Source organism: Geotrypetes seraphini, chromosome 14 (assembly GCF_902459505.1).
Source record: "Geotrypetes seraphini chromosome 14, aGeoSer1.1, whole genome shotgun sequence".
Classification (NCBI taxonomy): Eukaryota; Metazoa; Chordata; class Amphibia; order Gymnophiona; family Dermophiidae; genus Geotrypetes; species Geotrypetes seraphini.
In genome coordinates, this window is record NC_047097.1 from 69216330 (window position 1) to 69238679 (window position 22350).

At 42.7% G+C, this 22350-nt stretch overlaps 1 long non-coding RNA gene across 1 annotated transcript in view; it reads right to left on the reverse strand.

The window, feature by feature from the left end:
- Positions 1-6888: 6888 nt before the first annotated feature.
- LOC117348608 overlaps positions 6889-22350 on the reverse strand; it is a 158642-nt gene continuing 143180 nt past the window's right edge. Inside the window, exon 4 of the long non-coding RNA XR_004537007.1 lies at positions 6889-7306. This is a non-coding gene — a long non-coding RNA (uncharacterized LOC117348608). The remainder of the gene's footprint in view (positions 7307-22350) is intronic.

Consider the following 22350-nt stretch of genomic DNA (forward strand, 5'->3'; position numbering starts at 1 on the left):
CTATCGTAATAAATTTTACGTTACGCTGGTTCCAATCGTAATTATTTTAGCAAAGTTTTGTATTATTCACCGTTATCGTTTACAGCTATTGTAAACATAATGTAAATAAGTCATAAGTCTGTAAATTCAAATATTTTGTGTTCCTGGCTCTTTATTAGTATGGGACATACGATGGCAACGAGATTTTTGGAATATCCCTTCATCCGGGACACACCATAGGAAAAGGTTAAAGTGTTTGAGGCTTGTGCAGATGAGGATGGAGCTTAGGCATTGGTGGAATGAGGCATTATGACATCACAATCTGAGCTCTAGAACGTTGCTACTTAGATGAGGATGGAGCTTAGGCATTGGTGGAATGAGGCATTATGACATCACAATCTGAGCTCTAGAACATTGCTACTTATGGTTTTAAGCCTAAAGCTCAGAAATAATTAGAGATGCACATTTGTTTTTGGAGAAAAGGTAAAACATGACTAATAAGATTGTTTTTAATATGAATACTTTATACATACAAGAATGACTCTAAGGCCCTGATTCTATAAAAGACGTCTTTGGTTAGGCGCCTAGATTGCTGCGCCTAACCAATCTAGGTGCCTAACTTAATTTTTTAATTGATTCAATCAACACTGAGCATTGAAAGCACCATTAAAAATAAATTTAAAAAAACATTTTATAAAAAATTTGACAGTAGGGCCCGGTTTCTGTAACCGGCACCATTGTCGATAGCTGCCTTAAAAGCAGCCATCGATCACGTGCCAATCACGCCTCCGGTAAAGATAGGTGCCGGAAATGTAGGCCAGGGTTCTCCAGTGGACACTTCCATGCTGATTTTGCAGCACTTTCAGCGAGCAGGTGCCAACTTTTTGGAACGACTAATTACTGTTGATGAAACATGGTTACACCCCCATGATCCTGGGACAAAACAGTCCATGCACGGACAGATTGAAGTTTTTTCCCCCTGATGCAACTGGAAGTTCTGGCAAAACAAGGTTACTTGTCAGGACATAGAACACGAAAGGTTTTGCTGAGGATATCTGATGAAGATACCAGAGGGATTGCATAATGGTAGGGTTACCAGACGCACAAGCACGTGACGTCATCGTGTCACACCAAATGCCATCCTGAAGAGAAAACAGGTTGAGGGGGCGTGGCTGGGCAGAATGGGGCGAGCCTGGGGGTGGGGCCATGGGTCCTGATTTTTGTTTACGAAAATCTGGTAACCCTACATATTGGAGTCTAATCACTGGTTTGATACATTAGTGTTGGAGTTTGAATACCTGCAGCGTTTCTTCTTTTCCAGATTTTCCTATTTTTTTTGTCTTGTGCACAATAGTGTTTTGTTTTATTTTGATTTCCTTTGAGATACTGTTGGCATTTGGTGGCAATGGAGTTTTATTCTGCCTATGATGTGAATAGAGCAGCTTATCGAACTTTACGTGAATGCTACTCGATATGTTTAATAATGTGGCTTTTTATGTAAGCCACATACTCGGAGGTTGTTTGCCCACGATTGGGTGAGTAGTATTTGATTACTGTTGTAATTTGCTTTTTTGAGTAACTACTAAGAAATTGACTTTTTTTTTTTTTTTTTGCATGACATTCCCCCCACCCACCCCGAAGGCTCAAATTCAGCTGAAAATAGAATTCCAAACGCAAAGCGCAGGTGTCCCTCAGCTCTTTTTTCAACTTAATTAATTCCTCTGCAGATGTAGTTAATGGGATGTAGACTTGGAAAAGCACTTGGCCTGGATCCCTTATCTAGTGTCTTTAGCATTATGGAGATGACTATAAATTATCAATAAAGTAATTAAATGGCAAATGGTTGCTCTCCCCAGGAAAAGGCTTGTTATGTGTGTTCTACCTGCCAACATTACAGAGATTGGGAGTCAGACCGACAAGGTTACTTCGATTTCAGATTTCAGTGGTGCCAGGCTGAGCCTGGAGGGCATTGCTTTCCATGCTGAAGGGGAAGGGAAGGCTGAAAATCCAATTCCTTTAGGATCTCCATGTTGCTAATTAGAACACAGTCAGCAGGCCCTGGCAGGTTAACAACTGCTACTATCTAGCCAGATTCCTTGGATAGAGGTCATACTGTGCTACGTATTTTGTTTGTATATTTGTATAAGCAAGAGAAATTATGACTCGAAAACCACAAGATTAAATTTGGTTAACAAGTTCTCCATTCCTCTTTTTCTTTTCTTCTTTAAAATGTAGTTGCTGAGTTTGTGAAACCAACAAATGTGGTTCCAATTTTCCAAGCACTCTCCAACATAAAACGGAGAGGTCGTCTTAAATTTATATTATAGGGTCGACATTCAAAAGATTATCTTGCTCTGCCCATGACTTCACATCTGCTGCAAGAAGTCATCAACTTGGAAACGATTCAACACGGTATGATTCAAGGAAGTTTACACAATTGACAGAAGATTAAACTTTAATTTGGAATGGCGAACAGTCACATCTGCTTTAGGCCCACAGGTTAAGAAACTCGCATGTTTGACCCATACTGAACTTTGAGATGACATGGATTACACTGACCAATGACTATTTTCAGCAAATTCCTCAAAACCATCCTTGAACCGAAGATTCACACGTGTGTTTAACCTAACGCTCGACTCAGATGATGAAGACATGTTGATACCAAAGTCTAGGTCTGTTGATACCATGTTGATACCATGTTGATACCAAGGTCTAGGTCTGAACCAGTATTGTCAGTGTCTGGAGTACCCTGCCTTACCTTTGCTAACAAGGGAATAATAATAATAATAACTTTATTCTTATATACCGCCACAATCTTGCGACTTCTAGGCAGTTTACAATGAAGAGAAACTGTACAGACAGCGAATTACAGAGTATAGCATTGAACATCTAGTGATAGTAACAGGAGAGTTACAGGGTCTATGTATTACACGGTTTCACCATGAGTAGCATTATACAGTCGACGATATTCAGAGCATAAGTAGGAGAAGAGAAAGGAGATTGCGCTTTGAGTTACAAAGGTGCAAGACTGCGAAGGTGAAAAAGATAACATAAGATGTTGAAGAGAAGTAAGTTGTTAACTTGGTACATTTGAACGAAGGACGGGCACCAGTGGGAAAAACTGGTAACAATTAGAGATAGAAATTTTGGCAGAAGAGGGTAGACGGACTCCTTGGGATGGGAGGAGGCTCCGAATTTAGGGGAGAAGTCCGGTTAGGTTATAAATTTCTTAAACATAGCTGGGTCAAGTTCAAGTTTCAAGTTTATTAAAAATTTGATAAAATGCTAATCATGAATTCTAAGTGTTTTACCGTAAAGAATTTAAAAAGGGGTCCAGTTAAACTATCAATGACATAACTTTACTTAAATGAGACAACAGGATAGTGGGGAGAAATACATGGAGAAAGGGAAAAATCCATCTAGGCCAGGATCCTGTTTCTAATAGTGGCCAATTCATGTCACAAGTACCTGGCAGAAACCCAAATAGTAGCAACGTGTCATGCAGAATTCCAAAGAGTAGCAACATTCCACGCGTGGATCCCGAAGTTAGGTGTCGCTAAGTATCCTTGATTAGCGCACCTAGCGTCACCTAATGTCAGCATCCTTTATAGAATCCAGCCTTAATGGGGTAATTCCCAAAAGGGGGCCTAAGGTTAAGTGCTGGGACGCACACAGTGAGTATTCTATAAAGCAGGGGTGTCCAACCTGCGGCCCCGTGAAGTATTTTGTGCGGTCCCGGTTGAGGGCCTTGTAGTGTTTTCCTCTGCTGCCCCCGGGTGTTTACCGTCTTGCCAGCTCCCTCCTCTGTTTTGCTGCAGCGTTTGCGTGTTTGTGCGGCTCCAGAAACATTTTTTTCGGCCAATGCAGCCCAGGGAAGCCAAAAGGTTGGACACCCCTGCTATAAAGCGTACTTACTGCAACTTAAGCTGCTCAGGTGTCCTGTGGTAAAGCTCAAATGTGCTTTTTTTTATCCTACTTTTATTGCTTTATTGAATTTCACATTTTCATGATAACAAAAATCATATCGAAATTAACAGTATCTACAATAATAGTAAATAGGCAATATAAACAAAAAAAATAGGAAGAAAAATAAATCGTAAAACAGTTTGTTAGCCCACAATTATTACTCGAAGGAGGAGTAATCCCAATAAATCGGAGCAACATTTAGAAGAAAACTCTTGAGGCATTCAAACGGACCTCCTGAAGTGAGCCTAAAATTAAACTACGAGCTTTACTCGTCTATTGACAGGCGTACTTGCTGTCACCACACCATTATCCACAATAAACCTAGTTAACTGCGAAGAATCAAAGAAAATATACCTTGCTCCTTTAAAATTAATCAGACATTTACAAGGAGATCTTAATACAAAGGTAGCTCCCAGTTTTAAGACCTGGGGGTCTCAATAGCAAAAACTGTTTCCTCTTTTTTTGCGTTTGCCTAGATGCGTCAGGGTACATTCTAATTTTTGGATTCAAAAAGTGTATATCTTTATGTTTAAAAACCATCTTCAAGAGCCAATCTCTATCGGAGTCAAGAGCTAATTGATCTGATCTGTTCCTGATGACTCTAATAAGTTTGTTAAGTCCAAGAAGTCAATTACTGGTTCCTGTTGATCTTCCGAAGTTGTCTTCTTTCCCACTGGAATATAGTAGATCTTTGAGATAGGTGGAAATGGGTTTTTCAAATGTACTTTTTTTGTCCGAGGAGTCATGTCTGGGGGAAGAGAATGGGGCGTCAGTTTGTACATCTACATTATCGCGTGAGCCCTTGCCACCTACAAAATGAGTGGCAGTAAGGCCCAGAATCGGTACACAATGCCTAAATCGGCCGATACGTAGAAAAATGTCGCCAGCAGTGTGTCAATCACTCTTAGCAGCACCTGTATAAATACTTAGGAACCAGAAATGTAGGACAGGCTTTTAAAGGTCTACATTTCAGGTACCTAACCTTTTTGGAGAATTAGCGCCTAAGTCACCCTCCACCCACAGAAAGGCCACCAAGTGCCACGAGATACTCACCTATCTTTTATAGAACTGGAAAGGCACCTATCACCTAATTCATAGTTTTTTTCCAATTACTGAAACTATTAAGGGATTTTGCCAATTAACCCTACTCCCTTTTACAAAATCATAGTGCGCTTTTTAGCGCGGGCCGCGCCGGTAACAGCTCCAACTCTCATAGGAATTCTATGATCTTCGGAGCTGTTACCAACACGGCCGATGCTAAAAAACGCACTAAGGTGTTGTAAAAAGGGGGGAGGGGGGGTAAGTTAGGGCCTAACCTAACTTAGAGAATCTGGCCCTAAGTGCTTATGTAGTAATTATTTTTAATGTGTGGTGTACAGGTTAAAACTACAGCCTTAGCACCCTGAGGTTGTGGGTTCAAACCTACGCTGCTCCCTGTGACCCTGGGCAAGTCACTTAATCCCCCCATTGCCCCAGGTGCATTAGAGAGATTGTGAGCCTACAGGGACAGACTGGGAAAAATGTTTGAGCACCTTTATAAATTCATGTAAACCAGGGATCTCAAAGTCCCTCCTTGAGGGCCGCAATCCAGTCGGGTTTTCAGCATTTCCCCAATGAATATGCATTGAAAGCAGTGCATGCACATAGATCTCATGCATATTCATTGGGGAAATCCTGAAAACCCGACTGGATTGCGGCCTTCAAGGGGGGACTTTGAGACCCCTGATGTAAACTGTTCTGAGCTCCCCTGGGAGAATGATTTAGAATCTTGAATAAAAATATTGTGAAAAGTTTTAGCCTTTGATAACCAGAGCTAGTATTATGACATCATAAAGCCTCCTTCCACCAATGCCTAAGAGCCAACCTCCCAGTTGAGGCAAGGATCATCTTTAAGTTCGCCTGCCTTTGTTTCAAAACCCTAACTGGCTCCTCCCCAATCTACCTGTCTGAGCATCTTGAAATAGCAGGCCCCTCTCGCACACGAAACACTCATTTATTCACCTTTCCCTCCCTAAAAGGCTGCCTCTATAAGAGATTCATTGATAGAACCCTAGCATTCCAAGCGGGCAAATGGAACAATTGCCTAACTGACCTCATCTCCAACTCCCCGCCTTATCACCTGTTCAGGAAGTCACTAAAAACCTTCCTCTTCGACAAATTCCGCTAACTCTGCCTTCCCTCCTTCCCTGCTCCCTCCCTACCTCGATATGACCCTCTTACCCAATCTCAGTTTTGATCTAAAGGCCCCTCAGGCCTCCATAGCATATGCCTTTTCACGGCCTTATATTCAACAACGCTGTAAATGTAACACCGTTATAATTTGTAACATCGCTGTAAATGTACAGCCTCTTCTTAGCACATGCCTTTTCACTGCCATATATGCAACATCGCTGTAATTGTAAAAACGCTGTAATATGTAACTTCACTGTAAATGTATGTAACTTCGCTGTTAATTTTCACTGCCATTTATGTAACATCGCTGTAAATGTAACAACGCTGTAAATGTAACTTCGCTGTAAATGTACAGTCTCTTCTATTGTTAACCGCATAGAACTTCCATGGTATTGCGGTATACAAGAATAAAGTTATTATTATTATTATTAATGATGTCACAATGGCTTCATTGTCCTATACCTGGCTCACTGTCACTGCATTTTGATTTCTAGAGTAGTGTACTGGTTAAAGCTACAGCCTCAGCACCCTGAGGTTGTGGGTTCAAACCCACACTGCTCCTTGTGACCCTGGGCAAGTCACTTAATCCCCCCATTGCCCCAGGTACATTAGATAGATTATGAGCTCACAAGGACAGACAGGGAAAAATGCTTGAGTGCCTGAATAAATTCATGTAAACCATTTTGAGCTCCCTCGGGAGAACATTATAGAAAATTGAATAAATACCGGTAAATAGTTCTGGCAGATACTGTACTGTCATTTAATTATCCAGGTAAATATTACTTAACCGCAGCGATCAGAATTTAAAACATATGCTGACTGCTGGGTGTAAGCCACCAGGTTTTCCTTGTCACGTCACTTACAGTTTGCTGTACATTATGCATTTCTTAAGGGAATTAAATTTCTCTGTGACTGACAAACCTAGAACACAAATCAACTGTGATTCATCACATGCTTAACCATTGATTTTGATCAAAACTTTAAATGGATGTCGTAGTATTCATCTGCTGTTCTGCCAAATTCCAAGACGATAGCTCAGACCTTTGATAGAATTCAGCCGTTTCTTTAAAATTCCAGGCTCAATTATTTCAGGGCTGAAGTGGAGACAGGTGCGTCTACAAAGTTGACTTTGCAAGTCTTTGGACTGCTCTGAGTAATGCACTTCCTTCCCATTTCAAGTTTTAAAACCCTAAGAGAAAAGAAGTAAAGATCAGCTTCATTTGTTACGTTTCAACAAAGAAATGGTAAAGAAAACAACGGCAAGACGGAACATGTCTGGTCTTTGCATGAGCTCTCTTCGCAAGTTCTAAGAAAAAACAACACCCTGTATAATCATTCTGTCCTCATAGTGTTTCGTGAGGCCTTGATGAATATCTAAAGATGAAATGTATTGTCTTTCTTTCTCTTTTTTTATTAACTATCCATAGCAGGTTTTCTAAGAGTCTTGTTTTCACCTGGAGGAAAAGTCCATTGTCTGTTATTGAGAAAGACACGGGGGAAGCCACTGCTTGCCCTGGGTCGGTAGCATGGAATGTTGATACTCTTTGGGGTTCTAGAATCTTTTGTTACTCTTTGAGATTCTGGAATGTTGCTACTCTTTGGGGATTACAAATGGAACGTTGCTACTCCTTGGAGATTTCACATGGAATGTTGTTACTCTTTGGGGATTCCAAATGGAACGTTGCTACTCCTTGGAGATTTCACATGGAATGTTGTTACTCTTTGGGGATTCCAAATGGAACGTTGCTACTCCTTGGAGATTTCACATGGAATGTTGTTACTCTTTGAGGTTCCGGAATCTTTGGGTTATTCTTTGGGTTTTGGCCAGGTACTAGTGACCTGGATTGGCCTCTATGAGAACGGGCTACTGGCCATGATGGACCATTGGTCTGACCCACTAAGGCTATTCTTATGTTATTACATTGCCTTTCTACTTATGGAAGAAAGTATCTTACTTATGGCGTTCTACGCTATTTATCATATGGATGTCTTCAACCTGCAATCCTTACAATCACTCCTTGCACATACTAGTTTGGTGCTTGAGCCATTTTGTTGTCTACTTTATCATGTGTATAAAATTTAACTCTGTGATTGCTGTATTGATTCTGGTTGTCTGGTTTTGTGTCTCAAAAATTTTAGGTTTCTGTATTTGGGCTTCAAATCGTTCAATCCATGTGAATGTGGTAACGACATTTTATTATTTATGCTCTGTGTTAAGTACTAGAGACTGGGCTTTGTTTGCGGAAAAAAAAAATCAAGAAATTTGTTTTGAAAATGAAATGAAAGATAGATGAATAAATTGCAATTTAATTTCTTGTCTTTCAAAAATTATCCAACTAATTCCACCCCAAGCCACCACCATCACCACTATACAAACACACACTTTTTTAAACAACATGAGCCCTTGTACTTGTGTCCAGTCCACAAAATTTCCTTGAATCACATCAGCCTCCCTCTTTCACATCTGCAGGTCTTCAGGGATAGGCGTGACTCGCATTCACTCTACCCTCTCTGGTGCTTTTCTGTTAGGACACTAGACTGCATTTTTAGATTTAGCTGTTTGACAGCCATAGGACAAAATTTTAAATTGCTGCCTGCCTTGGGTCAGCTAGCACTATAAAGAGAAGCAGGACTGGCCAGAGAGTAGTGATAAGCAGCATATCTAGCTAGGTACTTGGCACCTAGGTTGGCCACTGTTTGAAACAGGATACTGGGCATGAAGGACCTTCAGTCTGTCCCAGTAAGGCAGTTCTTATGTGAGCCAAGTATAGGACAATCAAGCCATTGTGACATCACTGATGAGTTTGGCATTACAATCTCAGCTCTGGAATGTTGATACTCTTTGGATTTCTGACAGGTACTTGGGACCTGTGTTGACCACTGTTGGAAACAGGATACTGGGATTGATGGACCATCGATCTGACCCCGTATGGCTATTTTCATATTCTTAAGTGAGTCAAGTATAGGACGGTCAAGCATTGTGACATCACTTATGATGCTGGCTCTTAGGCACTTGTGGAATGAGGCATTATGACATCACAATCTCAGCTCTAAAATGTTTCTACTCAGTATATAATATATAAAAAAACATCAGTACAAAATAACAATCAGATGACATGCCTCAAGTTCTCCTATATGCAATTTTAATGTACATGTTTTATTATTGTTTATTATATTTTATCGTCTAGACTCTAGAGTTTTTTTATATGCAATAATCTTTTATAAGTCATGCATTTAGATCAGTGGTTCTCAACCCTGTCCTGGGGACCCCCCAGCCTGTCGGGTTTTCAAGATACCCCTAATGAAAGATTTGCATATAATGGAAGTGACAGGTATGCAAATCTCTCTCATGCATATTTATTAGGGATATCTTGAAAACCCAACGGGCTGGGGGGGGTCCCCAGGACAGGGTTGAGAACCACTGATTTAGATCTTGGTTGTTTTTATATTTTTAAAGATACATGTCTTTATATGTTTTGCTTATATGTACATTTCATCTGACTGTTATTGTGAACTGATGTTTTTTATATATTATATATTCAATTTTCTCCATATATATTGTTTATATTTTTTTAAAGAAATGTTTAGTTTAATGTCCCCTGAGGAAGGCGCGGTTTGGACTCCTCCCTTGCCTCTATTGTTGCACTGTCTGTGGTTTTGAAGCGAGGTGTTTCTTTTTTCTCTTCGCTGCCTACATTTGATCAACATATGGTAGGCACCATTTTTCTAGGTGCCTACATATTTAAGCGCCATTTATAGAATCAGGCCCACAGTGACTACAATTTTAAGAAGAGATGTATGCAGCTATACCCCCTTTCTATTAAACTGTGGCAGCAGTTTGTCGCATAGAGAGCTGCGCTGAATGGCCCGCGCTGCTCTCGATGCTCATAGGAGCTCTATGAGCGTCAGGAGCAGCGCGGGCCATTCAGCGCGGCTCCCCACGCTAGAAACTGCTAGCGCAATTTAATAGAAGAGGACCTATTCCCCTCTTCTACGAAACTGCGATAGCGTAGTTTCATAGGAGAGGGGGTATGTTTCTTTAGAAAATGGGCTTGAAATAGTTAACCACACAACATCCCAACCCAGGCAGCCTATTATAAAATTAGTCCCACAGCTTTGAAATAATAACTCGCAATTGATCTGCAAACTGTCTAGATTCCCTCTGCAACGCACAGGAAACTCCCAAACGAAGCCAGTTTTTTGTCCTTTGAATTTATGTGTGCACGGTTCATTTCCTGAACAGAAGCCTGGATCCGAATTTCAGTTACGGCTGAGCCAGCCTTAGCAAAGGAAAGCAAAATATTAGGTTTTGCAAAAATTAGTCTCACCTGTTCCAAAATATATTTTTTGAAGGGTCATCAGCATCAATAACCATTTTCAAGATTTATTACGTCAGAAATTCTACTCACAGAATTACCACAAAAAAATAAAATAAATAGGATGTGGTAGTTACCACGGAAATATGTTAGCTTAATGTAGCAAAGAAACACTTTCTGAGGGAAAAAAAAAAACCCCAAATCTGGGAAAGAGCTTTACGAAACATAAAACACTCATTCCGATTTGTAATAAAATGTACTGATGACATAGTTAACTTCCATTTTATTTCAGACTAATATAACTTTTTTGTCTGTGCATTTAGGCCCTCATTTATTAAGCCACGGTAGGAGCGCTAAATGTGCCAACGCTGATCCAACACTCAAAGGAATTCTATGCGCGTCGGAGCATTCAGGGCCGCGGTACAAACCTCTTTTGCAGCTTATGGGGGCCCTTTTATCAAGCCGCGCTAGCAGGGTTAGCGGGTCGGACATTTCATCGTGCGCTAACCCCTGCGGCCGGCTAAAAATGCAGGCGTTAGCGGCTAGCGCAGCAGGTGGTTTTAATGTGCAGTATTACGCACGTTAAACCCCTACCGCGGCTTGATAAAAGGACCCCTTAGTAAAAGGAAGTGGGTGGGGTGGGGGGGTAATTTAATTTCTTCGGCACACCTCTTTGAGTAATTCTTTTGAGCCCATGAAGCAGTTAGGCACCTAAATAAATGGAAGCTTTCCACTCCCGTTTACAATTTTTAGTACCGGCTACGGTGGTAAGACCTCCAAAGCTCATAGGAATTCTCTGAGCGTCGGAGCGGTTACCATCACGGCCGGCGCTAAAAACCGTGCTATAATTATGTAAAAAGGTGGGGAGGGGGTTAGTAAACTGTAATTAGTAAACTGGCTCATAATTGAAAAAAAAAATTTTAAATTAATTGGGCAATTAGGCGCAATTCTTCAAAAGATAGGCACCTGATGGTAAAGTAGGCGCATTTAGGGGTGGAGAGTGGCTTACGCGCTGCTAAGCGTGATTTTGTAAAAGACTAAGGGCTCCTTTTACGAAGGCGCGGCAGCGGTTTAATGTGCGCAATACCGCGCGCTAAACTGCCGGCCGCGTTAGCCGCTACCGCCTCCTCTTGAGCAGGCGGTAGTTTTTAGGCCAGCGTGGGAGTTAGCGCGTGATGAAAGTCGCACACGTTAAACCCGACAGCGAGGCTTTGCAAAAGGAGCCCTAAGGTAATATAGGCCTTTGAACCCCTAGCCTATATTACAGGCGCCTCAGTTTTAAGTTAGGAGCCTCTAAGCGTAATTCTGTTATGCTGAACACTTTCGATAAAATCCATAAATTCGCAATAGAGTGCAGATGAGCAAATAGGTCACAAATGAAAGATACTTTGAGGGGCATTTTCAATATGACGTCTAAATATGATTTTAGATGTTTTGGGATGGGGATCGGGTGGGGAATCAGCATTGTGGGGGGAGCTTTATGTTCAAATTGAGTGGAGGGCCATCATTATTGGAGATATCAGCAGTTTGGGTCACTCTAGTAGGGTCTGTAAACTTGCTGGCACTGCTTTACCTGTAGGTGGTGGCGTGGCCTACCCTGCCCTCTTCTCTGCCCCCCGCCCCATTTGCTCCTTCCCCGCCCCCCTCCTGCCACGCCTACCTCGTGCGAGCAGGAACCCCAACCTACTGCTCGCACCAGCTTCAGCTCTTCCTATGATGTCACTTCCTACTCATGGGTCCAGGAAGTGACATCAGAGAAAGAGCTGACGCTGGCGTGAGCAACAGGTTGGAGTTGCTGCTCGCGCCGGGAACATTAAAGATGTACGGAGGAAGAGAAGGAGCGTGCGTGTATGGTAGTGGGAGGTGCCACCACCAAGACAGTGTTCCCTCCCCCCCCCCCGTTCCCCCTTACTATGCCACTGCCTGTAGGGTCTAATAGCATGGGAGAACCTGTGCAATTCAACGCTGCTCTGACACTCGTAGAATTCCTATGAGCACTGGCGCATTTAGTGCCCCAGGGGGTGGGGGTTATATGTGATTAACCTGGCCATTTAACCAGCTAAGTGCCAACTCCATCCCGGAACACCCCAAAATAGCTGGTTTTCAGTTCGGTGCTGATTATTTTCAGGAGCAGTAAACCAATTAAGTGGTCCTGAAATATAGCAATTAAAACAGGTGATTTAGAGGTGCATTTTCAAAGCACTTATGCTTACAAAGTTCCATCGTGACCTATGGAACCTTAAGAACTTAAGAATAGCCTTGACTGGGTCAGGCCCAGTACCCCGTCTTCACGGAGGCCAATCCAAAGCCACAAGCACCTGGCAAAAAACCCAAATGGTAGCGGATGCTACCGATCCAGGGCAAGCAGCGGCTTCCCCCATGTCTGTCTCAACAGACATGGACTTTTCCTCCAGGAACTTGTCCAAACCTTTTTTAAAAACCAGCTACATTAACCGCTCTTACCACATCCTCTGGCTTAAATATTCTCTTGAGTGAAAAAATAAAATAATTCCTCCTATTGGTTTAAAAAATATTTCCCTGTAAATCTGTTGAGTGGCCTCCTAGTCTTTATAAATCCTGATGCAGTAAAAAAAAAAAAAAAAAAAAAAAAATCGATCCACTTGTACTCGTTCAACACCACTCGGGATGTTGCAGACTTTGATCATATCTCCCCTTAGCCGTCTCTTTTCCAAGCTCAAGAGCCCTAACCTCTTTAGTCTTTCCTCATATGCGAGGCGTTCCAGCCCCTTTATCATCTTGGTTGCTCTTCTTTGAACCTTTTCTAGAGCCGCTATTTCTTTTTGAGATAAGAAGACCAGAAGTGAATGCAATACTCAAGGTGAGGTCGCACCATACATAGAAACATAGAAGATGACGGCAGAAAAGGGCTACAGCCCATCAAGTCTCCCCACTCTGCATACCCACCCCCTGTCTATGCCCTAATGACCCAATTTCCTTATCTTGACCCTCGTAGGGATCCCACATGGGTATCCCATTTATTCTTAGAGTGATACAGAGACATTATAACGTTCTTAGTCATGTTTACCATCTTGTTTGCTTTTTTGTACTTTGAAAATGAGCCCCTTAACCAGCCAGAAGCAATTTCTGGCAGGTTAAATCACTGCCTCTCCCCCCTCCTTTTTACAAAACCATGGAAGTGGTTTATAGCGCAGGCCAGTGCTCATAGGAACTCTTATAAGTGTCGGAAGCAACGCAGAGCATTCAGCATGCCGGCCTGTGCTAAAAACCGCTTTTGTGGTTTTGTAAAAAGAATATTGACCCCTCTGTGCTTCCTTCTTTTGCTTGACCCTGCCACACCCTTATTCCACGGGTGAAAGTTGTGCACTGTTTTCAACGTTCACATTTTTACCAGATGAAAGCTAAGGGCACTCTCGAACATGACCTTTTCTGCTTTGCCCACAGATAATACCTTTCAAATGTGCCCTGATAGGGTGTGATTTAATAGGGGTTTTTTGAAAGCCATGTTTAGGGGGAGAGGGGAATCAACAACTGACCCTATGCTGGACGCAATTACATTACAATTCATACAGTATCGTTGATGGCTTTAGATGCTGAGAAACGCCAGAAAGATAAACATTTAATGAATCTTTTTTTTTTTTTTTTGTAGTTCGAAAACATACATAAAAAGTTACGATCGGCGCAGTCTTGTTTTATTGGAAGGCTGAAATTACTGAACAATCGTAGGGGACTGCAGCATCCAGAAGGAACAACCTTGATGTCACTAACGCTTGAGAATTAAGAGTCGGCCAAGTGTGAAGGTCAATGAGAAAGTCGGAAGCAGGGTAAGCATTCTGCTATAATTACTTTTATCATACATCCATACTTTCCCCGCCACCAAAATGTGTCAACCCAAGTTGGTTTGTGTGTGTCATCGCTAATAGATTTTTATCCCCTGTGATGATTGCTCTCTTGCTGTATTTAATAATGTCCACGTGTCGTCCAAAGACTTCGGTGTTAAAACTCCAGACCTTGAGACTTTTGGAAAATAAATGCGACTGCTCCCCTCCCCCCCCCCCAGCTTTGGCGATGGAGGAGGGAAACGTGTGCGCATTATTCAGTGAACGAAAAATAATATCTCAGAAAATGAATATCGGACAAGGATCCTTGGAATAATGTTATATAGATAGATTTGCTGTAGGTTATATAAAAGATTCATGACCCACCCATGTAAAGGTCAAATTACCTTTAAATATTCGATTTCTTTACTGTATTTGAGCATTTCAGATTTATTCTATTTTCATAATAAGGCAAAGGTTCCTTCTCCCCTTTGCATTCATTTTTTGCTGACAAAACTTTACCTTCTGTTGTAAATAGGTTAAAAAGGCCATTTTTATAAAACCAATTTTGTCACTGTTGTATGAATTTCATTATTCCCTTCCCCCACCCTATACCAGCATCAGGAACACATAAGTGGTATCTTCTAACCCTCTGAAAGTGATTTTTTTTTTGTGCAAATTATTTTTTTTTCCCCCCTGTGGAAACAAACGCAGTTTTTCATCAATATAGATAATTAATCTATGCTAGGAAGATAAGGAAGGGATAAGCATTAAACACCCATATTTATATCAATTCTAACAGAAATGAACCAAATGATTTTGTATTAATCAGAACCCCTCTGAACCATGATCCATGAATGATGTTCACCAGATAGAATCACAAAACAGACCTAATAAGAGCCATTTTAACTCCTTGGGGGGGGGTCTCATCTTGCTTCCTTTGGTGTAGGGCAGGGGTACGGAACTCCGGTCCTCGAGAGCCGTATTCCAGTCGGGTTTTCAGGATTTCCCCAATGAATAGGCATTGAAAGCAGTGCATGCAAATAGATCTCATGCCTATTCATTGGGGAAATCCTGAAAACCCGACTGGAATATACGGCTCTCGAGGACCAGAGTTCCCTACCCCTGGGGTAAGGGATACAAGAAAGGCCCAGAGAGTTGCTGGGAACTGTGAGCAGGAAGTAATTTGGGGAAATTATGCTAAAGGCAAATTTCTGCACCAAAGACCCCTTCCAGCCTCATGCCTTTTATTAGCAATCATATCAAAGTTACATAAGCAGCTGTCAATCAACATGTCAGCAATTACACCTGGCATCAATTTATATCACACTGGCAATCTCATTACTTTGCATAAATTACTATGGGCTCCTTTTAAGCAGGCGGTAGATTTTCGGCTAGCGTGCACTAAAAACGCTAGAGCACCTTCGTAAAAGGAGCCCTATGTCTGTAAAATACATGTGAATGTTAGTTTGTGGATTATAGAATTACCTCATTGAATTTATGTGCTTATATGTTACAATAATGGCATATAATAATAATAATATTATTATTTATATATCACCCATCAATGGAGGTCGTCTAAGCGTTTTTACATTCAGGTACTCAAGAATTTTGCCCTAGTGTGATTTTGCTTTTAATGTTTAATTTTTGATTGTAAACTGCCTATTTGCCTTCCCCTCAATTAAAGGATAAACCCATGAGATTCATGACTAGGCTCCTACCCTACCAAGCAGCTTCCAAAGATCCCAAATGGAGTCAACTAGTTCGATCTTCAACCTACATGCACTTCAGAAAGCTCCTAAAAACGCTCTTCTTCCTCAAACAGGACGATCCAGTTTAAATTGACTCTCTATTCCATATTATTGCTCCGTGACTATGATCATTCTTACTTATTATTTATCACCCCCCATCACACACACCTTATAAAAGCTGCTTAATTTCCCTCTATATGTTCTATGCGTTCCATATTAATTTTGATATTCTCTCGAATGTTGTAGTTCGCTGCCTCTCTTCAGCCTTTTTTTTCCTGTAAACCGCCTCGAACCGAAAGGCTTTCGCGGTATATAAATAAAGATTTATGTTATGTTATGCTATTCATTTTGGTATAAGGTGGTACAGTACATACAATCAATAAACCAAATCTAATAAGTTGATAGAAAGAAAAAGCAAAGTTGAGGCGCAGTGGTTAAAGCTACAGCCTCAGCCCCCTGAGGTTGTGGGTTCAAATCCCTCGCTGCTCCTTGTGACCCTGGGCAAGTCACTTAATCCCCCCGTTGCCTCAAGTACATTAGATAGATTGAGAGTTCGCCAGGACAGATAGGGAAAATGCTCGAGTACCTGAATATTCTGAGCTCCCTTGGGAGAACGGTATAGAAAATGGAATAGTTCTCTATTTTGTCCATAGAACAGGCACGTCATGGTTCAAAAATTTTTGTGATGAGTAAAGAAGATTCTCCAAAAGAATTGAACTCACTATAATGGATCTTTATTCAGGATTATCACATCCTCTGCCTTTTCAGAGGCTTTCACCTTCATACAGACAAACGAGAAAGCCAAGTCAGAAGTAAACCTAGACATGTTATCAGCACGTTGAACCTTATCCCCTTACATTTCTCTATTTCCAACACAAAGATTCAGTGGTCATTTAGAGCTCTTGGTGCTAAATGTCTTCTCCCATTTTTTTTCTCTACGGAAAAATTGCTCCGTACAATGGACCCTAAAGGTACCAGATAACAGGGATGTGCTTTTGCTGGAAATGAAACAAAAGAAAAATTAACAAAATGCCATTTGATTTATATTTCCTTGAATTAAAAATAGAAACTTGTCCAAACCTATAAGAATCCAACCTACAATGCACAACAATACCTCACATGTTATTTTGAATTCTTGAATTGTATCATCCCAAGTTCATTCATTGCTTCTTCCACTACATAAACCATTTCGTACAAATCTCTGGCATTCAGAGACATCCTTATCAGCAAACGATGCTTGATAAAAGATCATTAAAAATAAGAAAAATCTTGACACTGTCTTTCGTTTGCAGTGCACTTTCTGTTCCTCTAAACAGTAACTGTATTGGATTTTCGGAATGTGAACCATGCCCCTCTCCAAATCTTTTTTTTTTTTAATAAAATTAAATTTGGAAGGAAATGTTCCTCATTTCCAGTTTCTGATAGACATTGCTGACATATTTCTTTGACAGAGCATTGACCTCGATTCTTCGGCAAACCTGTCCAAGCGCGTGCAGAATGCGCACTGTCCCAGAGGTTAGCAGCGCAAGGCAACTGTTTGCCAACGTAGACATCTATTCAGATATTCCAGCATCAACTGTCAGTGTTCATGTCCACTGCGGAGGGTCATCGTTATCGTGTGGAGTCAAGGCATGGCTTGTCAAGTAGCTTGCCATACAGGATGGAGAACTCAAAGCTTCAGTAATTCAGTGGCATCCTACCCTACTGCTCCACAGTCCTCGCAAACAAATCCATCATTACACTGGTTTCGTCACAGAAAAAAGACATATGTAAAAGAATTGTGAAAGTCTTTTTGCCCAAGTAAATCAAATTTGGGGGCATTTCTGGAACAGGCACTAACATTTATGTGCTTATCTCCATGGATTCTGTATGATACCCAATTTTGGGTACATTCTGTGGCTTAGTAAGGAGTGCGGAGTGGACTGCTCGGGCGCCATATTCACAGGGGCGCCAACGCCTCTCCACCCCCCCTCTTTAAATGTTCACCATTGCGAGCAACATCTTCCACTTGCTGCACGTAGCAGCCTCAGCTTCCTTCTGATGTCACTTCCTGGTTGAGAGACCAGGATGTGATGTCAGAAGGGAGACGAGGCTGTGACGTAAGCAGCAGGTGAAAGATCGTGCTCGCTCCAGCAAATATTTCAAGAGGTACAATGGGGGAGGGAGGGGGGGGGAGAAATCAAGCAGCAGGGAAAAGTGGGGGGAGGGGGGCGCACAGCACAACGATACCAGACACCACCATCTTTGGAACCAACCTCCCTCGCAAGGCCATTGGGTGCACTGCCAAGATATACGTGCAAAAGCAATTGGTTAATAAGCACTTAACCATCGATAATTGGGCACTATCGACAAATCATTGGCGTTAGTTGGCAGTCATTAAAATTTGCATGCATCTGCCCGTGCGGTGTTCTATAAAGAAGGCACCTAACTCCCAGAGTGTATATCCCAAAAGGGAACATGGCAGGCTGTTAACATAGTGTTACCAGACGTGTCCGGGGGTCCGGACGGTTTTTCAAAACCCAGCACTTTAGCCGTGGTGGTACCACCAGCAATGGTGGTATTAGGAATTCTATGAGCGTAGGTGCTTTTCCCGCTGTGGCTGGTGATAAAAAAGCCTAACATGGCTTCATAAAAGGGGGGGGGGGGGAGGGTGTTTAAGTTGGCTAGACATGCCAATCTAGGCACCTAACCATAGGCGTATTTTATAGAATCAGAGCCTATAGGTCTAACCTTGATAAGGAATTACACCTAGACAAAATGAAACCTGGGGTAGGTTCTTGGTTCCTCTTGATTAACATTCCACAGTTGTCATGAAGACTTATTGTTGACCCTGCGCAGTGCTTTAAGGTTTGTGTGCTCTTTGGTAGTGGGTGGGGCTTATGACGCTCCTCCGCAATCCAACAGGGCTGGTGACTTTTCACATTGATGCTCCTTTGATGTCCCCCAAGTTATCATCTCACTTTTGTTTGTTCCAACAGGTCTGTCCAAAATCTAAAACAACCGCTCTTTGTGAAAACCTATCACTCACTAGCCTCAAGTGCCATTTGAATGAACAATGCTAGAGGTTCTATCTGCCATGCAACAGATACCCTTATATCCTTCCCTGGGTGGGCAGGTGAGGTAAAGTTTCTTCAGATCTTAATGGACTGAAACCTACAGACGCTGGGATAGCCTTGAACAAACACCATAAATCCAGTCCACCTTTCAGAACCCATGTAAAGCTTCGAACAATGCCACAGTCAACATCTGAATTAACATTTTGATCTGCGGGCTCTCTTTTTAAGTGCAAGAGGAAACAAACCACAGGCATTCATTAAGCAAACAGTTATAGACCAAAGAGCACAGATTGAAAAAGTATTCATATGTTCCGTAGCGTGGCTTGTACAATTAAAAACATAACCTAGGCATTGGCACTCTCCTCCCATTTTCAGATGAACATTTAATCAAATCCCCAACAATAAAAAGCTTTATTATCTTCAATAAACAATATCTGAATTTTCCCAACTGCAATATTGTGAAACAGACACTTTCCAGCATGAACAAGAAGGTCATTTCAATTAGATGGTGCTGCGCTAATTGGCTGTCTCTTAACAGACACTGGAACTTCAGTGGTAAGGTTTGTGGCCGTGCAAAACTCTCTGTTTGTCCCCGAGGGCCCCTGACGGAGCTGCGGTTCATAGTCAGATGCGCGCAAGACAAAAGCGCACCGACAAATGCGCGAAGACAAGTGAGCGCAAGATGTCTGAGTGCGAAGACAAGTGAGCGCGAAGGCAAGTGAGCGCTAAATAAGTCAGCCTAAGACATCCGAGCGCAAGAGAATTCAGCGCGAATGGTTCAAAGTAAAATGCACGAGCAGGACATCTGAGCGCAAGACAAAGCGCTCAGTTGTCTTGCGCTCAATTGTCTTTGCGCTCAATAGTCCCTGCGCGCAATTGTCCTTGCGCCTCATTTGACACTGAGCTGAATTGTCCTACATGGAGTTGTCCTTGCACGCAATTGTCTCGCGCTGACTTGTCTTCACGCTTTGGGCTAGCGCGCATTTGACTTGCTGCCCGGTGCTGCACGTTGTACCTTTTATAATTTCCCAAGCGAGAGCAACAGCACGAACTTGTTGCCCGTCTCGTGCTGACTATCCCTCTGATGGCGCTTCCTAGGCGCGGGCCCCGAAGGGACATCAGAGAGAGGCGACACCGACGCAGGCAGCAAGTTCGTAATGCTGCTCGCACAGAAAAAAATTAAAGAGGTGCGAAGGAAGGGAAGGGGTGCATACACGCAACGGGGGAGGGGGGCTGGGAAGGAAGGGGATGGAGAGGAGCACGGGCACCTGCGCCCTTTACGAAGACCGCGCCCAGGGCAGACTGCCCTCTCACCCCACCCCCCACCCTTACCGTGTCAGTGTATTGAGGTATCACAGGTCAGCGACTCCCACAGTAAAGTGTGTTATTGTACCGTGGTTTTCTATATACCCTCATATTAAGTCCCAAAACTGAGGTAAAGTTGACTCTCTACGCCACAGGTGTCAAAGTCGGTCCTCGAGGGCCACAATCCAGTCGGGTTTTCAGGATTTCCCCAATGAATATGCATGAGATCTATTAGCATACAATGAAAGCAGTGCATGCAAATAGATCTCATGCACATTCATTGTGGAAATCCCGAAAACCCGACTGGATTGCGGCCCTCGAGGAGGGACTTTGACATCCCTGCTCTACGCATTGGTACTGAACATGGCACTTTTGCACTGGTTTAACTTCATTCATTTATGACCAACTTTCAAGAACAGAGCTGCCTTCATTCCGTTGCCCGTATTATGTCTAGGTCACTTTGCACTGACCTGACGACGGAAGAATAGTGCTTGAAAGCAAGTCCCAACTGAATTAAATTAGCCCATTAAAATGATATCAACTGGAGCTTGTTGGCTGACCTTTATTTCTAGGCACCCGAAAGGACTAACTCCGAGACCCGCATCGCTTTGTACTAAAGCTTCCAAATAATTAGCATTCCTAGAATTGCAGAGACTTTTTTTCCGCAAAGCAGGCTCCCCCCCAGCTTTAGCGAGCAACGAAAACACTGTTATAATAAAGTCACTTGGCAGTGCAGAAATATCCCTTTAAGTCAGTGCCATCTGTTCCACCCTCTTTATTACAAGTGCAACAAGACCATAATTCCCAGATGTGTAATGAAAGCGTAATGCGGCGAACGCATTGTGTACGCTCTTTGTTCAACACAACAGGCAGCTGTTGTCTCTCTTTTCACATTAAGGCACAGTGAGGCTAATTTTATAACAGGGCATCAAAGCTGTTAAGGCACATAGATGCATAAGGCAATCTAGCCACCCGTGGGCTTTTATAAAATGGGCCACCAGATGGCTCTCATGCAGGTACACCTGCTCTATGGCAGGTGCGTGTGTGCGCCGGCAGAACCGATGCGCATGTGCGCATTTCAAGAAATCTGCAGATAAGGGCCAATCCCTTCCATGCCCCTCCCATTCTCCACCCCTGGACCACCTACATGGATAACGCAACAAAATGGGCTTTAGGTTGATAATATTTAGCCGGTGATGGTCAGTGGTTTTTTTTATGCTGACAACTACGGACAGCATTAGCCCCTGATATTCAGATCCAGGTCATGTCAGGGCACTGGAGCTCATCTAGAGCTAATATGAGTTTCTGCCAGGTACTTGCGACCCGAATTGGCCACTGTTGGAGACAGGAGACTGGGTAGACGGATCATTGGTCTGACCCACTATGGCTATTTTTGTGTAATTTAAGTGGGCCTGGACACTGGAGCTTACGCAGGTTCTGGCTGATCTTCACTCCGCTCCCTGGTCCAGTGGGGGCAATGGAGGCAGGGACAAAAGCCTACTTCAACTCCTTGGTGGTATATGAGGGGCAATGGGGGCAGGAGCAAACCCTTGGTGGTATATGAGGGGCAATGGGGGCAGGAGCAAACCCTTGGTGGTATATGAGGGGCAATGGGGGCAGGAGCAAACCCTTGGTGGTATATGAGGGGCAATGGGGGCAGGAGCAAACCCTTGGTGGTATATGAGGGGCAATGGGGGCAGGAGCAAACCCTTGGTGGTATATGAGAGGCAATGGGGGCAGGAGCAAACCCTTGGTGGTATATGAGGGGCAATGGGGGCAGGAGCAAACCCTTGGTGGTATATGAGGGGCAATGGGGGCAGGAGCAATCCCTTGGTGGTATATGAGGGGCAATGGGGGCAGGAGCAAACCCTAAATGAGTGCTTGAGTACCTGAATAAAATGCATGTAAACCCTTCTGAGCTCCCCTGGGAGAATGGTATAAAAAATTAAATAAATAAAATTAAATAAATAAAATAAAATAAAAATAGGCCCTTTTTCAAAGGCGCGCT